Source organism: Hemiscyllium ocellatum, chromosome 50, assembly GCF_020745735.1.
Source record: "Hemiscyllium ocellatum isolate sHemOce1 chromosome 50, sHemOce1.pat.X.cur, whole genome shotgun sequence".
Classification (NCBI taxonomy): domain Eukaryota; kingdom Metazoa; phylum Chordata; class Chondrichthyes; order Orectolobiformes; family Hemiscylliidae; genus Hemiscyllium; species Hemiscyllium ocellatum.
The window spans coordinates 10,074,972-10,097,327 of NC_083450.1; positions in this window are offsets into that span (position 1 = coordinate 10,074,972).

Here is a 22,356-nt window from a genome sequence, read left to right on the forward strand (position 1 = left end):
GCTATGATTAAGCACTGGTGGTGGAAGGAGTGCATTTTTGTGGATATGTTGCCAATCAAGTAGATTGCTTTTCCCTGGTTGGAATCAAGCGTCTTGAGATCTGGTTGAAGCTGAACACATTCAGGCAAGTGGAAAATATTCCATCACACTCTTGACTTGTGCCTTGTAGATGAACGATAGGCTTTGGGGTGTCAGGAAGTAAGTTGCTTGTTGCATTATTCCCAGTCTTGACCTGCTGTTGTAGTCATTGTGTTTATATGATCAGTGCGTTTCTGGTCCATGGCAATCCAAGGATGCTGAAAGTGGGATATTCAGCATTTGTAAAATCGTTGAATGCCAGTGGGCGGTAGTTAGATGCAGATGGTCATTTCGTTGCATTTGTGTGGTGTTGATGTTGCTTGCTACTTGCTAGTTAAAACCTAGACATTGCTCAGACCCTGCTGCAATTTAACTTGGACCATTTTAGAATCTGATCATTCGCAAATTGTGCTGAATTTTGTGCAATCATCAGAGAACATCTCCATTTTTGACCTTGTTATGTAGAGAACGTCACGCTGAAGCGGCTGTAGATGTTCTGATGGAGAGCACCATCATGCAGATCTCCTGCGAGATGGCATGACTGATGTACAACAATGACGAATAACTTTCTATATACAAGGTATGACTCTAACCAGTGGAGAATTTGCCCTCTAATTCTCATTGATTCCAGTTTTGCTGGAGCTCATTGATGCCAGATTTGTTTGATGTGACCTTGACGTCAAGGGCTGTCTGCCAGCACATTTCTTTAACTGTGGAATCTTGTCCAAGCCCACCCCAATTTTCCACCGTGTCAGAGGATGTGCAGGCCAGGGGGATTAACTATGGAAATTGCGGGATTGCAGCCATAGGATAGCGCGTGAATCTGCATGGGCAGATCTTTGAAGGGCACTGCGGACTCAATAGGTCGAGTGGCCTACTTACACATTATGGGGAACTATGAAATATTGAAAATTGTGTCATCTAGCTATCTCACTATTTAATGTGAATAAAGTGTATTCCCCACAAGGCAATGGAACATACGACATAACCCAAGCCAACACAACTCTGCAATAGGAACTTACTTAATATTTGCATTTGAAGTTACAAATCAAGATTTTGCTTAATGCGAGACATCAAAGGATGTTGAATCATTCGTCCCCGTGGTCAAATTTAGGCATTTGATCAATGGGTGGTTTCTTAGTATAGATTACATTATTATTATCGATGCATCTTTCAACACCGTGGGGCAGCCCTGTCGCTCAATGTTCAGCACTGCCATCTCACAGCGCCAGGCTCCCAGGTTCTATTCCAGCCTCAGTCGACTGTCCATGTGGAGTCTGTACATTCTCCCCACATCTGTGTGGGTGTCCTCTGTGTGCTCTGGTTTCCTCCCACAGTACAAAGATGTGCAAGTCAGGTGAATTGGCCATGTTAAATTGCCCATTGTGATAGGTGCATTCATCAGAGGGAAATGGGTCTGCGTGGGTTACTCTTCAGAGGGCCGGTGTGGACTGGTTGGGCTGAGGGGCCTGTTTCCACACTATCAGGCATCTAATCTGATCTAACACTGTGACACGCTCTTAGAATGGTGACAATTAGAAATATTTGATGAGTAGGGAAATTATGTGACACAGGGTGCAAGTGAAACGGGGTCCTGACAGCCATCTCAGTTAGAGTAGACCATTTCAGCGTAATGTCACATGAGATTATGGCAAATATCTCATAACAAGGCGGGGTGGGGCGGGGCGAGAGATCAGCAGAAGTGTTGTATCACTGTTGAGCTGACACAGGGCTCATGGTGAAGGTGGTCGAATAAAGAAAGACTCTGTCACTGATATGTTTTTACGCTATTTATTCTATTCAAAATGGAGCTCGATTGTGATGCCATTTGTAGCTTGTCACTGTAATTTACTGTATTATTCACAGTACAGTTCAAGTGATCCCAAATCATTCAAATTTAATTATAATATTCAGATGGCCACACTTTGTGCAGCAAATAAAATATAAAATGAGGAAAGTACAGGCTAATCTCTGCTTCACCTGGATGATGTGTCTGGCAGTTTGGATTGCGAGGAGGGAGGAAGGAAATGGATAGGTATTACACACACAACCCATACATTGGACTTTTACATAACATAGCTGCAATCATAAACAATCACTGTTGTTTATTGCCAGCGATTAATGTTTCCACTTAGCAGCTATTCATTGTACAAGGTTGACCTTTACCCATTCAATTTTCTGTGCAATGGTTTTCCTGTCTCTCTGGGCTCCATCTCCACCGAGTGTTTAGTCCCCCCTAGCTCAGCCCATCTTCAGCATGTATGCCAACACTTTGCCAGCTACAATTGGTTCTAAAGAAAGATCTCTGACATGAAATGCTTCTGTGCGTTGCATCCACAGATCCAGCCATAACTACTTTGTTTCTACAGCAATTTCTGTTTTTCATTCTGTATTCTATGATGTGTGATTGTTGTGTTGTTAACGTCCCAATTTTAAGTGTGACATGACGGAGAGAAAGAAGTACAAGTTTCTTTCCTGATAATCGTGGGCGTCATGGTGGCACAGTGGGCGGCATGGTGGCACAGTGGTTAGCACTGCTGCCTCAGAGCGCCAGAGACCCGGGTTCAATTCCCACCTCAGGAGACTGACAGGGTGGAGTTTGCACATTCTCCCCGTGTCTGTGCGGGTTTCCTGCGGATGCTCCGGTTTCCTCCCACAGTCCAAAAACGTGCCGGTTTGGTGAATTGGCCATGCTAAATTGCCCGTAGTGTTCGGTGTAGGGGAATGTGTCGGTTGGGCCGAAGGACCTGTTTCCACACTGTAAGCAATCTAATCTAATCTCTTGAGTGCTCCTCCACAGGCATCATTGACCTATCTACTTCTATGCTGATGAGGTAAATCTAAACAGTATATGAATGTTTAAAAGAACATACACATCCTTAGTTTCAATCTCTCCTTTGTTGGTGCCCTCCTTAAAATTATAAGTGTATAAGTAAGTATTTACTATGTACAGACTTAGACGAGAATTATATTCTAGCCTGCCTCGTATTTCATAAGTTTGGCTCCAGCATAGCTATAACATTCTGCACTATCTCATCTATTATTATTTGTTTAATATTTTGGGGAATAGGGCATCTATTGAGATAGAGGGGTAGAAGAATCTCAGGGAATAACAGGGAACGGTGTTGGGGGCATAAAACCTGGAGTTTTTGAAAATTTAGTCAGAGAGTAATTGCCACCAAACAGCAGAGCAACTGGCGTTGAGTCGAAGAGCTAGCTGCCTATCTAAAATCTTGCTATCAAAGAAGTTGAAAAACACTCTTTATCAAAAGCTATGTAAGATGTACTTGCAGCATAAAGAAAGAAGATTCAGAGAGATCAGCAGATGTATGATTGGGAACAGTGTAAGAGGAACGAATGAGGACTGCAGATGCTGGAGATCAGAGCTGAAAATGTGTTGCGAGAAAAGCGCAGCAGGTCAGGCAGCATCCAAGGTGCAGGAGAATCGACGTTTCGGACATGAGCCCTTCTTCAGGAATGAGGAGAGTGTGTCAAGCAGGCTAAGATAAAAAGTAGGGAGGAGGGACTGGGGGAGGGGCGTTGGAAGTGCGATAGGTGGAAGGAAGTGAATGTGAGGGTGATAGGCCAGAGTGGGGTGGGGGCGGAGAGGTCAGGAAGAAGATTGCAGGTTAGGAAGGTGATGCTGAATTCGAGGTTTTGGAATGAGACAAAGTGGGGGGAGGGGAAATGAGGAAACTGGAGAAAGCTGAGTTCATCCCTTGTGGTTTCAGGGTTCCTAGGCGGAAGATGAGGAGCTCTTCCTCCAGACCATGTTGGCATGGTCTGGCGATGGAGGAGTCCAAGGACCTGCGTGTCCTTGGTGGTGTGGATGGGGGAGTTGAAGTGTTAAGCCATGAGGTGGTTGGTCCTGGTGTCCCAGAGTTGTTCCCTGAAACGTTCCGCAAGTAGGTGGCCTGTCTCCCCAATATGGAGGAGGCCACATCGGGTGCAGCTGAGACAGTAAGTGATGTGTGTGGAGGTGCAGTTGAATTCGTGGCGGATATGGAAGGATCCCTTGGGGCCTTGGAGAGAAGAAAGGGGGTGGTGTGGGCGCAAGTTTTGCAATTCTTGCGTTTGCAGGGGAAGGTACTGGATGTGGAGGTTGGGTTCTTGGGGGTGTGGACCTGACGATGAAGTCACGGAGGGAGTGGTCTTTTTGGAACGCTGATAGGGGAGTGGAAGGAAATATATTCCTGGAGGTGGCAGAAATGATGACGGATGATATGATGTATATGGAGGTTATTGGGGTGGTAGGTGAGGACCAGTCGGGTTCAGTCCTGGTGCCGATTGGAGGGGCGGGGCTCAAGGGCAGAGGAACGGGAAGTGGAGGAGATGTAGTGGAGAGCATCGGCGATCACATCTGTGGAGAAGTTGCGGTCTTTGAAGAAGGAGGCCATCTGGGTTGTTCGGTCTTGGAACTGGTCCTCCTGGGAGCAGATGCGGTGGAGACGAAGGAATTGGGAATATGGGATGGCGTTTTTACAGGGGGCAGGGTGGGAGGAGATGCGTGTCGAGGTAGCTGTGGGAGTCGGTTGGTTTATAATAAATGTCCGTGTTGATTCGGTCGTCCGAAATAGAAATGGAGAGGTCTAGGAAGGGGAGGGAGGAGTCTGAGATGGTCCAGGTAAATTTGAGGTCGGGGTGGAACGTGTTGGTAACGTGGATGAACGGCTCAACCTCCTCATGGGAGCATGAGGCAGCACCGATACAGTCATCGATACAGGCAACGGAGGAAAAGGTGGGGCGTGGTGCCAGTGTAGCTGCGGAAGATGGACTGTTCCACATATCCGACGAAGAGGTAGGCATAGCTGGGGCCCATGCGGGTGCCCATGGCTCCTTCCTTGGTTTGGAGGAAGTGGGAGATTGGAAGGAGAAGTTGTTCAGAGTGAGGACTAGTTCAGTCAGTCGAAGGAGAGTGTCAGTGGAAGGGTACTGGTTGGTACGGCAGGAAAGGAAGAAGCGGAGGGCTTTGAGTCCTTTGTGATGGACTTGCGATGGTGTACAGGGACTGGATGTCCATGGTGAAGATAAGGCGTTGGGGACCAGGGAAGCAAAAATCATGGAGGAGTTGGTGGGCATGAGTGGTGTCCCGATCGTAGGTGGGGATTTCTTGGACTACCATTGCGCCCCCTTTATCCACTGGCTTGATGGTGAGGTTGGTATTGGAGCAGAGGAATTGGAGGGCTGCGCGTTGTGAGGGTGAGAGGTTGGAGTGGGGAGTGTGGTAGACAGGTTTAGGCTGTTAATTTCCCGGCCGCAGTTGGAAATAAAGAGGTCGAGGGCAGGTAACAGGCCAGTGCGGGGTGTCCAGGTGGATGCAGTGTGTTGGACGTGGGCGAAGGGGTCCTCAGAACGTGGGGCGGGAATCCTGATTGGGAAAGTAAGCTCGGAGGCAGAGGCGACGGAAGCATTGTTCGACGTCACAGTGTTCATTTAATTCATTGATGCGTGGACGGAGGGGGATGAAGGTGAGTCCTTTGCTGAGGACTGATCGTTCGTCCTCAGTGAGGAGAAGGTTTGGAGGGATGGTGAAAACTCGGCAGGACTAGGAGCTGGGATCTGGTGTGGGTGTGGAGCTGGGAGAGGGGGCGGAACCTGTAACTGGAGTGGATATGATGGTGGGGGGAATGGGAATGGAGTCATGAGCAGGGGTAGTGTTCCCCTTAGTGTTCTGGGGGGTGGGGATATTAACAGTGGCGTCTGTGGGCGGCGTGTCAGCAGAATGCGCGTGAGTGGCATTGGTGGGGGCGGAAGTGGTGGCAGACACGGCAGTAGGGGTGGCGGAAGTCACTGAGCGTGTGGCATCAGCGATGATGTGAGGGGCAGAAGTGATATCATGTGTCATGCATGAGGAATTGGGAGGGGTGGAAGTGGTTGTGGGAGTGGCCATGATGGGGTCGGAAGTGACATCATCAGTCAGCGTGGGGATGGCAGCTGCATCAGCCCCATGGCTAATGGAGTCCAAATAGTTGCCGGGAGAATCTTCTGGAAAGTTTGAGGAGCGCTGGTCATGGAGCTGGGTAGATAAAAGTTTGTTGTACTTACAGTTTTTGATGTTTGAGATGGAGTTGAAATACTGTTTGTTGAGAATATGAATTCTCCTGATGATGTAGTACAGAGTGGGTCCTTTGCAATTGCCTTGGAATAAAAACAAATTCGAATTCGGCCAATCAGTTTAAATAATTCCCCAGGTACCAAAATCTAATAGAATATGAATTTCACAGTTTGGGATGACATCAAGCCAATGAAATGATGCAATGTTTTGGGGCACAAAACCAGACATTTTGAACAATTAAAGGGAGAACTGCAAAGAGCACCAATCAGTACAGACTGCTAGCCAAATATTTCCCTGAAAGGTACCTATCCATAACAACTGTTGTGCAGCAGAAGATTGAAGAAAAGATGACCCAGGAAAATACAAAGGAAAATCGACAGATGAAAATCTACAAAGGAGAATCAACAAAGCTGACTGGTTTTGAAATGGAACTTTTTGGGAAATGGTAATTGGGTTATTTTTATCGGTCTGCTGCACTTTTTCTGCAACACATTTTAAGCTCTGATCTCCAGCATCTGCAGTCCTCACTTTCTCCCAGTTTTTTTTATCAGTATAGTATTGAAGTGTGGGAGGTTAAAAATACGTTTTCGAGAAAGGAGTTGTAAAGCGGATGGCACGGTGGCTCAGTGGTTAGCACCGATGCCTCACAGTTCCAGGTTCGATTCCATCCTCGGGCAACCGTCTGTATGGAGTTTGTACATTCTCCCCCTGTCTGCTTGGGTTTCCTCCGGGTTCTCCAGTTTCCTCCCACAGTCCAAAGATGTGCAGGTCAGGTGAATTGGCCATGCTAAATTACCTGCCATGTTAGATACATTAGTCGAGTAAAAAGTGAGGGCTGGAGATCAGAGCTGAAAATGTGTTGCTGGTTAAAGCACAGCAGGTTAGGCAGCATCCAAGGAACAGGAAAGCATCCTCATTCCTGATAAGCCTGCCTGGCACACTCTCCTCATTCCTGATCCGCCCCTCCCCCAAGTCCCTCCTTCCTACCTTTTATCCTAGCCTGCCTGGCACACTCTCCTCGTTCCTGATACATCTATTGCATCCGCTGCACCCGATGTTGCCTCCTCTATATTGGGGAGACGGGCCGCCTACTTGCGGAATGCTTCAGGGAACACCTCTGGGATGCCGGGACCAACCAACCCAAACACCCCGTGGCTCAACACTTTAACTCTCCATCCCACTCCACCGAGGACATGCAGGTCCTTGGACTCCTCCATCGCCAGAATATAACAACACGACGGTTGGAGGAAGAGCGCCTCATCTTCCGCCTGGGAACCCTCCAACCACAAGGGATGAACTCAGATTTCTCCAGTTTCCTCATTTCCCCTCCCCCCACCTTGTCTCAGTCGATTCCTTCGAACTCAGCACCGCCCTCCTAACCTGCAACCTTCTTCCTGACCTCTCCGCCCCACCCCACTCCAACCTATCACCCTCACCTTGACCTCCTTCCACCTATCACATCTCCATCGCCCCTCCCCCAGGTCCCTCCTCCCTACCTTTTATCTTAGCCTGCCTTGCACACTCTCCTCATTCCTAATGAAGGGCTCTGGCCCGAAACATCGAATTTCCTGTTCCTTGGATGCTGCCTAACCTGCTGTGCTTTAACCAACACATTTTCAGCTAGGTACATTAGTCAGTGGGAAATAGGTCTGGGTGGGTTACTCTTCGGAGGGTCGGTGTAGAACTGGTTGGGCGGAAGGGCCTGTTTTCACAATGTCGGGAATCTAATCCAATCGTTGTCATTTTAATGTTCTCTTTTGGATTTAAAGAATAAACTTGTTAATTGTTACTTTAAATAGTGAGACGGGATCATTCTTTGCCTCTCACAGCTTAACAGATTACGGTGGAAGGTGAGCTTCTCTGTGTGTCACGTTTAAATTAGCAAAGGGGTTTACTCCGTGTTGTAGCAGTTTGGGGGCTCACGTCCGTGACTTGAACATTTTGGGGACTCTCGTCCGTGATTTCAACAGGTTTAGATAGATCCAGTCTGAGGTTCAGACAGATTCGCAGAGATTTAGTTAGTGAAAGAAAAAAAGAGACGAGTAGATTTCAAAGTTTGGCAGTTAGTGTTCAAGATCTTTAAATGAAAGTGAGGTGAGACAATTTGTTTAATTTTGCTCACTTGAGGTTGGTTAAATTAAAAGTGAGAGAAATGGCTGTTAAAATTGCTAAAGAGATTCTGGGGTTTAAAGATGATCCCCAAATTTGCCAAGTAATTAAACAAAAGACCATACTGTTTGCATCAGCAAAGGGGTTAGAATTGGGTTTAACCAAGGACATTAGTAATGCTGAAATTGTAAGGGAATTAGTCAAGCACTTAGGTATGTCAGAGAAACAGACAAGTGCAGTAGAGTTAGAGAAACTTAACTTACAATTGAGGAAAATGGAGGTAGAAGGTAAAGAAAGGGCGAGAGAAATAGAAAGAGAGAGAGAAGAGAGCGAGAGGAAAAGGAAAGAGAAAGTTCTTAGCTGAGCAAAGAGAGAGAAGAAAGAGAGAGAGAGAAACGAGCGAGAATAAAGGGAGAGAGGGAGAGAGCGAGAGTAAAAAGTGTGCGGAAAAAGAATGAGGAAAGTTTCTAAGTTGGGCAAAAAGGGAGAGAAATTGAACTTGAGAAATTGTGAAATGTCAGCATAGTCAACTTAACAGGATGGTCATTAAAAGAGAAGGTAGTTATGTATACAAATATGTCAAAACTCTGCCATTTATTGATAAGAAACATGTTGAAGCCTTCGTTATTTCATTTGGAAAATTGGCTAGGTAGATGGGGTGGTCAGAAGATTTATGGGTAATGTTAGTTCAGATTAAAATAGTAGGCAGAGCTAGTGACGTATTTGCCACGCTGTCAGATGAGGGGTCAAGAGATTACGAAGAGGTCAAACAGGCTATTTTAAGTGCTTATGAATTGGTACCGGAAACGTGGTTCAGAAGCATAAAGAAGGAACCCAGTAAGATTTGTTGATTTCGAAAGAATTAAACGTAGCCATTTTAATAGAGGGGCCTTAAGAATAGATAGGACCTATGAGGCTCTAAGGGAGAGTTTTCTGCTGGAGGAGTTTAAAAACACATTTTCAGAGATGTTACGGAATTCACGTAGATGAACAGAAATGTCAGGAAATGAGAAGGGCAGCAGAAATAGCAAATGTTGGTTCGCAAGACAAGCTTCCAGCCAGCACTTCGTCCCGTGAGGGACAGCAGTTGGGAGAAAGGGAGATCGTACACTATGAACCAAAGAGTAGAGAATATTGATAAGTGTTTACCACAGGTTAAAGAAACCGAAGAGAGTGAAAAGGAAGTGAAATGGAATGGGATACTGAAACATTAAAACACTGATGATTCAGGGCACTGGGATAAAAGGAGTTTTCAATGCCAGAAAGTAGTACATGTAAATTCACAGTGCTGGTCGTTAAAGACGGGTACAGTGGGAAACGATGTGTTTTAAAAGGCGAAGCCAGTGGCATCAGTAAAGGTACTAAAGGAAACATCAAGAAAAGCTGAGAAGCTGCAGAAGTGTGCACAGCCGAGGCAAGGGCTGGGTATTAAGTTAATGCCTGATCTCTATCAAGGATTCGCCTCTGTGGATAAAGTTGACTCATACAGAACAGTGAATTTGCATTCTTTCTGACATTTTACCCGATAGGTGGGCAGAAATGTAGCATTCCCTTATGTAAGAACAGATTGAAGTGCCAACTGAAGACTGGGGAAGTCACAGTAGGAGTACTGACGCCTATCAATTCCAGGAATCCAGTTTGTTCTTGGGCATGTTTTAGAACATAGAACATAGAACATAGAACAGTACAGCACAGAACAGGCCCTTCAGCACACGATGTTGTGCCGACCACTGATCCTCATGTATGAACCCTCAAAGTTCTGTGACCGTATGCATGTCCAGGAGTCTATTAAATGTCCCCAATGACCCTACCTCCACAATTGCTAATGGCAACGCATTCCATGCTCTCACAATTCTCTGTGTAAAGAACCCGCCTCTGACATCCCCTCGAAACTTTCCTCCAACAAGCTTTAAACTATGACCCCTCGTGTTAGTCATTTCTGCCCTGGGAAATAGTCTCTGGCTATCGACTCTATCTATGCCTCTCATTATCTTGTATGCCTCAATTAGGTCCCCTCTCCTCCTCCTTTTCTCCAATGAAAAAAGTCCGAGCTCAGTCAACCTCTTCTCATAAGATAAGCCCGCCAGTCCAGGCAGCATCCTGGTAAATCCTGAAAGGGTCCAATTTGTAAGTGACACCCCTTGTTGTGGAGAAGCCCTAGAAACTGAGGAATTAGCAGAAAAATATCCTAGTATTTTCCCAGATTTTGTAGTAACAAGATCCCGCTATCATAAGTCACAGCATGAAGCAAAAACTAAAGAGAAAGATGAAAGTGTTGAGGTCCGGTTAGCAGACTATTTGACGGAATGGTGAAGGAAAAACTTGTACTGGCACAGGGTAAGACAGAAGTGCCTAGTCCTGAAAGGCTAATGGACTTTCAACAGAAAGCCAAGATGATATAAGATTTTTGTGTGGATGCATTTTTACAAAAAAAGGAGGCAGGCAATATTCCTGAGGGCTATTCTCTGCATGATAGAATCCTAAGACAAAAAAGGTGACCATGGCGAGTTAGTGCAGAGGAGAAATGGGCCTAAGTGCACCACATTGTGTTGCCAGTAGCAGACTGACAGTAATTGTTACAGTTAGCACATGAACAACGTGTAGGAGCTCACCTATGTGTGTGAAAGATTCAGGCTAAGGTGCAAAAATATTTTTATTAGCCTGGAAGGCACAGCATATGGTTAACTTTTGTCATACGTGGCAAGAAGCAAAGAACACAGTGAAAGGTTTGTTACTGCAGTCTGAGGACATATGTAGGAATCGGGTGGGGAGGATTAATGCTGTTGTCCATGAAGTAGTTGTTGGGAATACTGTTATGATAAAAGAACACCACTATCGGCTTAATCCTTTGAAAGCCAGACAGGTGCAGAAGGAGGTGGAGACCATGCTTTATGAGGATATCATTGATGAGCTGAAAATGTGTTGCTGGTTAAAGCACAGCAGGTCAGGCAGCATCCAAGGAACAGGAAATTCGACGTTTCGGGCACAAGCCCTTCATCAGGAATGAGGAAAGTGTGTCCAGCAGGCTAAGATAAAAGGTAGGGAGGAGGTCCAGCAGGCTAAGTTAGGGAGGAGGATATCATTGAACTGATCCAGGGCGAGTGGAGTTCACTGATCATCTTAGTTCCCAAACCTGACGGGTCTCAACGATTTTGTGTGGGCTGTCGGAAGGTCAACGCTATTACAAAATAAGACTCATAACCAATACCGAAATTGGAGGACTGTATCATAAAAGTCGAACAAGCCATTTACATCACCAAGTTGGACTTACTGCGTGGTTACTAGCAGGTACATTTATCAGAGACAGCAAAATAAATTTCTGCGGTTTTAACCTCAAACGGGCAGTATCAATTCAAAGTGGTACCCTTAGAATGAAGAATGCCCCCGCCACATTCCAAAGACTCATGAACAGTTACGGCTGCGTTAACAAATTGTGCAGTCTATTCGGATGATGTAGTGATCGTTAGTGAGTCCTGGAAAGACCACATGGTACAGTTGGCAGAGCTTTTTGACCGATTAAGAGAAGCCAAACAGGCAATACACTTAAAGAAATCTGATTTTGCGAAAGCAGAGAGACGTTCTTGGGACATACCATCAATCCTGGAAGGTTGACCCCACAAAACACAAAGATGAAAGCTATCGAGGAATTTCCACAACCAACCTTGAAGAAAGAGGTTCTTCGATTTTTGGAACTGAGTTGGTTCGGAACCTCAGCAGTGGCACCGATAACTGATTTGATGAAGAAGGACATAAAGTTTCAGTGGACAGGACAATGCCAGGAGGCATTCGGCCGTTTGAATTCAATACTAACCACTGCACCAGTTTTAGCTGCACCAATCCTTTTGAAAACCTTCAACGTTGCCATCGATGCTAGTAACATAGGAGTTGTACTGCTACAGGAAGATGATGATGGGATTGGATAGGCCACTTCCAGAAGATTTTGTGCCTTTCTGGTCATCCTTGTAAATTTCTTCTGCATTTTTGCCAGTTTAATAACATCTTTCCTATAGTAAAATGATTAAAACTGAGCACAATACTTCAAATGTGGCCTCGCCAATGTCCTACAACCGTAATGTAACTTTCCAACTTCTTTCCTCAATGCCCTGACTGATGAAGGCCAGTGGACCAAAACCCTTCTTCACTGACCTGTCTACCTGTGACTCCACTTTCAGTGAACCTTGGTCTGGATCTCCAAGATTCTTCTGTTCCACTACTGTCCTTAAGGCCATACCAATGAACATGAAACTCCTACCTTGATTTGACTTTACAAAGTGAAAAACCTCAAATGTATCTACATGAAACTCCATTTGCCATTTTTTAGCCCACTTTCCCAGCTAATCAGGGTCCTGCTGCAACTTCTGATCAGCTTCCTCACTGTCCACAATAGTGCCTATTTCAGCGTCATCTGCAAACTTATTAATCATGCCTTGTACATTCTCATCCAAATCATTATATCGGGAACAAACAGTAATGGGCCAAGCACTGACCCCTGAGGCACATCACTAGTCACAGGCCTCCAGTCCGATAAGTATCCTTCCACTCTTACCCTCTGCTTCCTACCATCAAGCCATTCGTGCATCCAATTTGCCAGCTCCTCTTGGATTCCATGGAATATAACCTTCCAGAGCAGCCGACCATGTGAGACCTTATCAAAGGCCTTAATGAAATCCTACCAGCATTCCTGGTCACTTTATCTAAGAAGTCTAACAAATTTGTGAGGCATGATCTCCCATGCACAAAGCCATGGTGACTACTCTTACCAAAGCCTGTCTTTCCAAATGCATGTATATCTTATGTCTCAGAATCTTCTCAAGTAACTTACCTTACATAGGTTTTAAATTTACCAGGCTATAGTTCTTAGATTTTTCTTTGCAGCCCTCTTAAATAAGGGCAAAACATTCACTACTTTCCAGTCATCTGGGACCTTACCCATGGCTTACGATAATGGAAAAATATTCTCTAGCCTCTTGCTTGGTTCTTGGATATAGCTGGTCAGGATCAGGAGATTTATTAACCTTCCTACATTCTCATATATCAAATGCTTCCTCTATTGTGATATTGACTGTCCACAAGAAGTCACTACTAACCCAAGTTCCCAAGTCTTCATGTCTTTCCTCACGATAAAGGCAGGAGAAATGTTCATTGATGACCATGCTCAACACCTGACGTTCCACACATACGTGTCCCCTTTGGTCCTTGAGGGGTTCTATTCTCTATCTAGTTATTCATTTTCCTTTAATACACAAATGACCTCTTTGAGTCCACCTTAATCTTTTCAGCCAAGGCCATCTTGTGGCCCATTTTGACCCTTTTGATTTCCTTCTTCAGTAAACTCCTGTATCCCCTATATACTTCTAGGCATTCCCTTGATCCCAACTGCCTGTACCTGAGCCATGCCTCCATTTCTTTGGTCAAAGCCTCAATATCTCTTGTCATCCAGAGTTCCCTCTTGCTGCCAACCTTGTCCTTCACCCTCACAGGAACACACAGACCTTGAATTCTAGCTGTCTCACTTTTAAAGACCTCCCACTTACCAGAGGTCTCTTTGCCTGCAAACAAACTATTCCAATCAACCTCTTCAAGTTACTGTCTAATTCCATCAAAATTTACCTTGCCCCAATTTAGAACTTCGATCTCTGGATCAGTTTTGTCCCCTTCCATAACTATTTGAAAATTTATAGAACAATGGCCTCAAAATGCTCCCCCACTGTCACTTCAATCACCTGTCCCGCCCTATTTCCCTAGAGTAAATCGAATTTGGCCGTTTGCAGAATAGGACCCTCACTATATTGCTTGAGGACTCTTTCCTGAACACACTTCACAAATGTCATCCCATCTCAGCCCTTAACGCTCTGGCAATCCTAGTCTATGTTAGGAAAATTAAAATCCCCAACATTGAAAGGCCTATTGATCCTGCAAGTCTCCCCTAACTCCCCGCATATTTGTTCCTCTAATGTCTGCTGACTATTTGGGGTCCCATAGCATAACCCCAATAACGTCACAATCCCCTTCTTGTTACTTAGGTCCACCCACAAAGCCTCACTGGGTATTCCTTCAGTTGACTTCACCTCTGACTACTTCTGTGATACTCGCCTTAATCAAACATGCAACTCCCCCACCCCTCTTTCCACCACAACTGCCTTGCCTCAAGCTCCTACACTCTGGCACATTAAGCTGCCAGTGCTGTCCCTTCCTCAGCTTTGTTTCTGTAATGGCGACAGTAGCCCAGTCCCACCTATCTACACAAACCCCTGAGCTCATCAGTCTTACCCATTAGCCCTCTTGCATCGAAAGATGCAATTTTCCTTGCTCCCTGTCATGTTCCAGCCTAACCTGACTCTTCAACTTACTATTTCTAATTACTGTATCTCCTTCGAGCCTTGCACTTGCCTCTCTCCTGTTGAGGACCTCACCCACTGCCAATCTCGTTTTAACCCTCCGTTGTAGTACTAGCAAACCTTACCGCCAAGATATTGGCCCCCTCTAGTTCAGATGCAATCTGGCCCTCTTTAACAGGTCACCTCTACCCCAGAAAAGATCCCAATGATCTAAAAATCTGAATCTTTGCCCCCTGCACCAATTCTTTAGCCAAACATTTAACTGGCATATCCTCGTGTTCTTACCCTCACTAGCAGGTGATATAATCTGGAGATTCTCACTGACGAAGTCCTGGTTTTTAACGTTTTCTTAGCTCTCTATAATCACTCTGAAGGAACTCATCCCTATTTCTACCTATGTCATTTGTGCCAACATGAAAAATGACCTCTGGATGCTTACCCTCTCCCTTGAGAGCATTCTGTAGCTGCTTAGAGACGCCCTCGAACCTGGCACCAAGGAGGTGACAACCATCCCGGATTCCCGTTTGTGGCCATAGAATCTGCTGTCTGTACCACTAACTATTGGGTCTCCTGTCACTAAGGTTCAGTTTAACTTTACCCTTTCACGCTGTTCCCCAGAGCTAGTCATCGTGCCACCGACCTGGCTTCTGCTGCTTTTGTATGTAAGTCGAGCGAAAATTTTGAGTAACATCTCTAAAATCCTTTTAGCTGTGATATTGTGTAATGAAATGGTCCCTGGAAATCCACTATTGACAACAAATACTGATTTAATTCTAGGTAGGTGTCCGAGGCAATGAGTTAAGACCCTTGTAAAATATTCGTCAAATACACGGTGCTGGTTTTATCACTGGCTGAGTGTTTCCAATTCCCTGACATATCTGACGTTGTTGGCAAACCTCAACTACATCTTTATGCAGTCCAGGCTAATAAAAATGTTTTTGTATTTTGACTTACGTTTTCTTTATTCCCAGATCATCTCCGACTGGTAATTCATGTGCTACCCACGACACTGCTTTTTCTCACCCACTGGTAATGCAAGTTGATGAACTCCTGCCCATTTTCCATTCTCCTGAATATGTAATGGTCTTCATTTCCTCATCAAGACATCATTTTTAAGATTGTAACTTTCGGGAATACACTCAGATTCAATAACTGTGTATGCTTTTTGAGACAATTGATTCAGTCTTACTTCTTTCTTTCGTGACTCAATTAATTTCTCTGAATGAAAATATCCATTTTGTTCTCCATCTGATCTTGTTTTGTCTCAATTATTTGATCAAACATGTTTTTGGGTAATCATACTTCAATTTATTATCTTTTATTCTTTAATCTGCTCCTACTTCACCCAGTGGCTTCATGATCTTGTCATACAGTCAGGAAATTCCCAGGGTTTCATTCCTGTAACCTTAGTTGCCTGGTTTTCCACTTGCTTTTGAATCACAGTAGGCAGCACATCTCGCTCTGATCAAGTATATTGTTACCAAGGAGAAATTGTATTCAAAGTTTGTGAGAAGATTTGCAGCTCGGGTGCTCGTTGTTGTGGTTCTGTTCGCCAAGCTGGGAATTTGTTTTGCAGACCTTTCGTCCCCTGTCTAGGTGACATCCTCAGTGCTTGGGAGCCTCCCGTGAAGCGTTTCTGTGATGTTTATGCCGACATTTATAGGGGTTTGTCTCTGCCGCTTCCGGTTCTCAGTTCCAGGGCTAGTATATTGGGTCCAGGCCGATGTGTTTGTTCGTAGAATCTGTGGATGAGTACCATGCCTCTTGGAATTCTCTGGCTGTTCTCTGTTTGGCTTGTCCTATAATAGTAGTGTTGTCCCAGTCGAACTCATGTTGTTTATCATCTGCGTGTGTGGCTACTAAGGATAGCTGTCATGTCGTTTCACGGCTAGTTGATGTTCATGGATACGGATCATTAGCTGACTTCCTGTTTGTCGTATGTACTATTTTGTGCAGTCCTTGCATGGGATTTTGTACACTACATTGGGTTTGCTCATTCTAGGTATTGTGTCCTTTGTCCTGGTGAGTTGTATCTGAGAGTGGCTGTTGGTTTGTGTGCTGCTATGAGTCCTAGTGGTCGTCGTAGTCTGGCTGTCTGTTCAGAAATGTTCTTCATGTATGGTAACTTGGCTTGTCTTTTGGGTTGTGGCATGTCCTCATTCCGTTGTCTTTCCCTTAGGCATCTGTTGATGAAATTACGGGGGTATCCACTTTTGGTGAATACATTGTATTATAGGACTACTATAATAGAATACTATTATAGGACAAGCCAAACAGAGAACAGCCAGGGAATTCCTAGAGGCATGGCACTCATCCACAGATTCGATCAACAAACACCTCGACCTGGACCCAATATACCGGCCACGGCAGAGGACAGCTGGAACTGACAACCGGAAGCGGCAGAGACAAACGACTATAAATGCCGGAGGAAACATCACAGAAGCGCTTCACAGGAGGTTCACAAGCACTGAGGATGTCACCGAGGCAGGGGACGAAACGTCTGCAACACAAATTCCCAGCTCGGTGAACAGAACCACGAAAAATTATATTGCTGGTGCTGAGAGTTTTTCCAGTACTTCCGCCCCCCTACACTTTTCACTGAAAACGCCAACTTCACTTTACATAATGCATCATTTCTTGTCTCACCATGAATTCCACATATTAACACATTTTCTGGCAATAGTCCTTCTGGATGACATATCTCCTCATCTCTCAACATCAAAGATTGTCATGATCCCATACCTCTTAGAACTATCATTTCTTTAACTGCCCCTCCTTGCATATGTGAGTAATTTTTACCCTCGCAAATAAATGGTTAAAGAAGTTCCGGTACTTCGTCCTCAATCAACCTTCGACCTTGTTGTACATTCTGGTGCAGCTTTTTAGCTTCCGTTTTGCTTTCCTTTGCCACTTTAACGAAATTCACTGGCTCATCCTATTTTACTACATCTGTCTATCAAGTCCTTTTTCCAAACCACCTATGCTGTGACTTCACGTGGCTCTCCATCTTGCAGTGAAAATACCAAAGCTTTTGCTACATTGTTTTCCACTTCGGGGGTCTCCTTTTTAACCTGTGGTAAATTATCTTTATTGTTGTAAAAGTTATCCCAAGGTTTGTCTTTTCCACAACTTCTATCCCTCACGAATTGAAATTGATGTCAGAAGTTGAACTTTGATTTATGAAGCAATACATAATTCTGAGCCATTTCAGCTAATAATCTTAATGCTTTAACTCTCTGCTCTTCCACATGAATGATCATTACTTCAGGAAGTGAATGTATGGACTCCTCCAGAATAATGATCTCTCAAAGAGCATCATATGTTTGATCTATTTTTGAGGAATCTCTCTCTTCCTGCTTTTCTTATCTCTCTTTCTCTCCTTTTTTTCTGCGAGGGCTTTTCACTCCTTTCTGTTTTGTCTACAAGGGCTAATATTTCTTATTGCATTGTTTTGCCAGGCTTATTCTTTCTTTTTTTCTCTTTCCTCTGCGTTTAATCATTGTCCAAAGTTTTCATTTCCTTTTTATGTTCAAGCTATTTAATCTGCAATTGAAATTTCCATTTCTAAAGATTCAGATGGCATTTCCTCATCCACCTATCAAAATTATTTTGCTTGATTCTTTCAACGAGTGCTTGGCCAGGTTCCCTCCTTAGATCCCTGAAATGCCGTCTGCAAGGCGTCTGGCATGAGTTAATATGCACTTCAGATGACTTTATTCACCTCCTCATATGCTCAGATACTTCCTCAGACAGTGATGCAAATACCTCATTAGCTCCACCTTCCAATTTTGTTTGGAACAACAAAACCCAGATGGTCACTTGTTTAGCCACTTTCTCAAATGAAATGAAAAAGACTTCGAGATCTTTCTCGTCAAATTTAGGCAATGCTTGGACATATTTAAACAGAACCATACCACGCCTTCGGCTACGATGGATTTGCTCGTCATCAGTATCCTCCTCACTATGCCTACCTTCTACATTTACCTACATCCTTTTGGGTCGACTTTCCTGTCTAATTGGCAACTCCTGGAGTTCAAATTCTTTCGCTTGCTGCTTTTCTTATCTCTCTTTCTCCCTTTCTTCTGCTCGGGCTTTCTTCACCTTTCTTCCTTGTTCTGCCAGGACTATTCTTTCCTTTCCACTTTCGTCTGCCCCTCATCTCCATTCAAACATTCATTTCCTTTTCATGTTCAAGCTTCTTCTTCTGCAATTGAATTCTAACCATTTCCAAAGATTCCAATGATATTTCCAGCAAATGTAAATGTCAAGCTATTGCGACAATTACATAACCTTTTCTCACAGACAAGGACAACCCCAATTGAAGCTTGTCTCTCAATTTCAATAGCTTCACCTTGCTCATTTATTGTAAAATTCCTAGAGTCACTTTTTTCGCCCCCAGAGATCTCTTAGTAGCTGAAAGTGCTGTTCGTGCACAATTTAAACCAACCTAATTTAACATGCAAAACAAAAGACACTAACACCTGCCACTCACTGTTTCTGAGTCCAATAATCCTAAATGCAAAATAGAATTTTAGAATTATATCCCGGATGAGCCCCGACTTTGTTTTGGACCACACCAGACCTCCTCAAAATATTTGACGAAGGTAGCCCAGACCCGAACGTTTCCTTATTTCAAATGTCGATGTGAAGTGGATGTTCCAGGTGTGATACAGCTGGTCAAACCACTCCCAGCTAAGTAAAACACAGTTTATTTAAAGACGATAGTTAAAATACAAACAAAAGGAGAGGAATTTAGAATAACAACTCTTGGAAAACATAACTGAATAATTGATACAGCACCTATGACAGTTTCAACTCAGCGACCTCTAATATACACACTCCCGGCAGAAGGGTAGATTAATTCACAGATTTTCACTTGTTGTTCAACATCAAGAAAGATTTCAGGGAAAGTCACAGTGTAGAATCATTTACTGAGTGTCCAACTCTGCTGGGACCTAAGCAGCTTCTCACGGCTCCAGCTGAGTAAAAACTAGAAAGCCTGATCTGAGAGAACTGGCCACTTCCCGTCCATTGCTATAGCAACTTAAAAAAAAAACTCAAGGCCTCTTGACCTATTGACTTAGGTTGTAACGTAACCACTTTGACACCTCTGCCTTTACAACTCTCTTCAAAAGAACGCAGTGCAAAATAATCTTTTTAAAGTGAGAGCACCGTCACAATAGGGATGAAGTTAGAAAATAAATAAGTAAGTCCAAGATTGTTGGCTGCCCTTGCTAACTGAAACCTTTTCAAATGGTGTTGAATAGGGCTTAATTTTGGGAACCCTGCTGTTTGTTTTAGATATTAAAGATTTGGACTCGAATATGTGTGGCACCATTGAGATAATTGCACTGGAGACAGAATTTGGCTGTGTAGTGGATAATGTAGAGCTAAGCTGTAAGCTCCAAAATGACTTAGATGGGTTGGTAGCATGCAGGAAATTGGCAGACTGTGTTCAAAACTGATAAGTCTGGGATAATGCATTTAGGGAGGTCAAGCTGCTAAAGAGAACACACAATAAATGGGAATTTACGAAGAGGGGTAGATGAACTGAGACATCATGGTGTGCAGGTGTACAGGTCTTGAAAGGTAACAGTATTGGTAGATAAGATTGTAAAGAAGGCAAAGGAAATGCTCCCTTCATTGGCAGAGGTATAATGTGCAAAAGCAGAGATCTAATGATGGATAATAATAATTACATATAAGACACCTGGGAGGCGACACGTCGAATATTGTGTGCACTCCTGGTGACTTCATTACAGGAAGAACGTAATTGCTCTGTCTCGAATGGACAGCAGATTTACTAGATTGTTACCAGGGCTGGAGAATTTCAGCTACAAGGAGCGATTGGAGATGTTGGAGTTATTTTCCTTGGAACAAAGAAGGCAAAAGATTTACATGTTTTGGGTACGCAGAATTGAGGGGTACAGATAAAGTAGGAAGGTAGAATCTCTTTCCGGAGGGAGAGAATTCAAAATGAAGAAAGTGAGTCAGCGTCAAAATGTGTGGTGGTGGAAAAGCGCTGTAGGTCAGGCAGCATCCGAGGCGCAGGACAGTCGATATTTCAATCATAAGCCCTTCATCAGGAACGTGTTGAGCTCAAAAATCCAGCGGTCATAGATTGCAGCTATGTGGCTGCAGGATTGAAGGGGACAGGAGATGAAACGTTTTTACACAGATGGTGGTGACTCTCAGGAATTCGCTGCCTGGTTTGTTGGGGAGGTAGGGACCCTAAACTCTTTCAAAACTTACCAGGAACTGCAGCCGAACTTAGGCGACAAGGCATGTGAAGGAAAATGGGATTAGAAGGGGCAGTTGTGTGTCTTTGGCTGGGCCGAATGGCCTCTTTCGGTGCCATATCTTTTCTCTAGTTCTTTGGACCGAGCTGCATCTTCCTCTGGGGAACAGAATTCCAAAAGAATCACCATTCTTCGGGAAAATATCCTCCCCACCTCTGCTTTAAATTGGAGAGGCACCATTTCGAACGTCTGCTCCTTCCCATTCATTTCCCATTTGATCCTTTCAGTATCAAACACGTCGGGTCCCTTCAGTGTCATTTGAACATCAGTAAGATTCCCCTATTGTTCTTCTGAACCGAATGTGCGCAAAGCTTGCCTGCCAGAAATTTCCTCCCAGACAACCCTCTGCTGCCGTCCTCCAAAACCATCAGTGAAATCCCTTCTGAACAACTTTGTTACATATTCTCTTAAATTACAAGGCTAAAACTGAACACAGTGTTTCAAACGTGGTCTCGCCTACACACTGTACAACGCCATCACAATCGCGAATTGTACATATCATTGTCCATTAAACAAAAGACAGCATTCTATTTTGAATTTGGTTGCATTTCACTGGAGCATGAGTTGGCGTTGCGTGGGAAACCCCATGACATTTCGATTCCAACTCCTGCTCTGCTCACCCACCGTAACCGTGAAGCAGCAAGGAACTGATTATTTGATGATTATTATCTATCTGTCTCCTTCCTCTTGAATTGAATTTTCGTAACTACAAGATGCAATAAACCGACAGTTTCATGAGTTGAAAGAAAATTGTGACACTGAAGTGAAAACCAAATTCTTGATGAATTTAATTGATGGCCAAGCAATTAACAAACTGTTTCGTGAGGCTGCCATTGAAAAATTACACTTTGGTTAATTGGACGTGGATCTCACAAGTAAAACAAAACAGAAATAGAAGACTTCGAGTATCTGGAAAGTTCATCCCTTTTTAGTGAGGTTCATTCAGGATGCTGGTCAAAAATAAGTGTAGGAAGAATTTGGGCATAAAGCTAGAGGAGCGTTTATATTTAACTGGCTGTGAATGCTATCGATATGCTGAGAATCATAAGTGAGGTGTTGTTTGAGAAAGCAAAAAGGAATTAGAAGTAGAACACAGAAGTAAGGCCCTTCATCCCACCAAGTCTGTGCCAACACATTACGCCGTTCTGCTCTAAGGTCTTCAGTCTCTATGTGACCCGTGCCCCTCTATTCCCTGCCTAATCCTACACCTATCAAGGTACCTCTTAAAAGTTTGCTGTTGTATCTGCTTCAACCCCCTCCAATGGCAAAGCATTCCAAGCATTTGCCATCCTTTGTGTAAAGGAACTTGCCCCTCATAACCTATGTCTGTGAGCTTCCCCCCTTTACCTTAATCCTATGCCGCCAGGTAAACGATATTTCCGCACTGAGGTCAAAGACTCCAATGATGCACGATATCCACGACTCATGAGTTTGTAAATCTCCATCAGTTCTACTCTTTACCTCCAACATTCAAGTG